We start from the raw sequence: 1626 nt of genomic DNA, 5'->3' as shown, positions 1-1626 counted from the left end.
CCCAAAAAAAAAAGAGACTTCTTGCATTTTGCAGGCACTGCTCCGGTTAGTGCAACCCGCAGCTAACGCTCGGTTTCCTGCAGCAACACGGGTGCTGCTGATTTGCCGTTCGGCCATCCAAGCTCCCCGCGGTTTCTTTTTTCATCATCCTGCTTGGCAATACTCCTCCCAGCTGACTGCTTGTGTTAGTTTGCTGCTCCGACTGCAATAGCTTGTCATTTTTGGTGTTAAATTCCACGTGGAAATCTCAGAGCGTGTCTCTCCTTCATCAGAAGGACTTTGTGATCTTACCCTACCTTCCCGAGTGCTCCCGGCCCTTCCTAGCTGGGTAACATCCGCAGTTATTAGGAGCGTATCCAGAGACTTGAAGGATAATTTTTGTAGGAAGGGACCACTGGAGGTCGTCCTGTCCACCCCCCAGCTCAAAATGGGGCCAGCTTCAAAGTTAGGCTGGGCTGTACAGGGTGGTGGTCACTCAGGTGGTGAATATCTCTGAGGAAAGACATTCCCTCTGGTAAATGTTTAATTAACATGTTGAGCAGAATTAGGCTCGAGCTATGCGTGAAACCCCCCACGACATGATCTCCTGGATGCCAGGAAGCGGCTTTTGGGGTACGGTGTCCCAGCCTGCTGCAGGTGGACGCTGCTTCAGCCCTCTCCTCGAGGCTGGGGAGCTGCGGAGGGCTGAGGCTGCCAGTGCCCCACAGGTGCCATCAGTGCCTGCCCAGCTTTGGTACCCGTGGGCAGGCGGGTGGCTGTGCCCCTGCCGGCTGCCAGGCGGAGCCGGGTGTTTATCGGCTGGGAACGCTGCTCAGAGCTGATGGCCGCCAGTGTTTTGTGGTTAGTACCAAAGTCCAAGGCCCTGCTCCCTTTCCCTTCAGTGGACTTTGCTCCTTCGCAGCCCCCGGGCAACGTCAGCGTTAGATAAGCTGGTCCAAGATGAGCTGGACACACAACCGTCAGACACGAGTCTCACGCTCTCGCAGCGTGTGTGCCAGCCATCACCCCTCCTGCAAAGCACCCTTCTGTGGTCAGGGCTGCATGGCAAGCTGCCGCCCGTGTCCCCTGCCTTGTCCCACTTGACTCCCTGGCGCTGACCTCTTCTCCTATGCTACACTCACCCCATCTGAATTCACTCCCTGGTCATTAACCTGCATATGATCTGGTTTTCCACTATACCCCCAGCAAAAAAAACCCTTCTACACATAAAGCACTCCAGCTCCTCTTGCCTTTGCTTTCCAAGGCTTTAAGGAGCCCTTCAGCAAATCGGTGCTGGAGCAAAAGCGACAACATGCTTTTCTTCCCGTCCCTCATCCCTTTATGCTGAAGAACGGACTGGTAGAAGTCGTGTGTGCCTCTATGCACGTTTTATATAGTCTTACAACAGGAACATATGGCTCAATTGCCTTGTTTGTAGGTGACCAAAGAACTTAAAAGAAACAAGAGAAATTATATAAGGATACCCAAATCTTTAAAAGAGAGAAATTTTATTTAGGTTATATATAAAAAAAGAAGATCCCAAACCTAACTATACTGATCATTAAGCAGGTTATGTGACAAAAGCTCGTCTGCACACCCACAAAGGACAGGGAGACGACGGCAGGAGGGGGAGCCCAAACAGCACCC

Source organism: Aptenodytes forsteri, unplaced genomic scaffold (genome assembly GCF_000699145.1).
Source record: "Aptenodytes forsteri isolate BGI_AS27 unplaced genomic scaffold, ASM69914v1 Scaffold216, whole genome shotgun sequence".
NCBI lineage: Eukaryota > Metazoa > Chordata > Aves > Sphenisciformes > Spheniscidae > Aptenodytes > Aptenodytes forsteri.
This window is presented reverse-complemented; position numbering follows the sequence as displayed.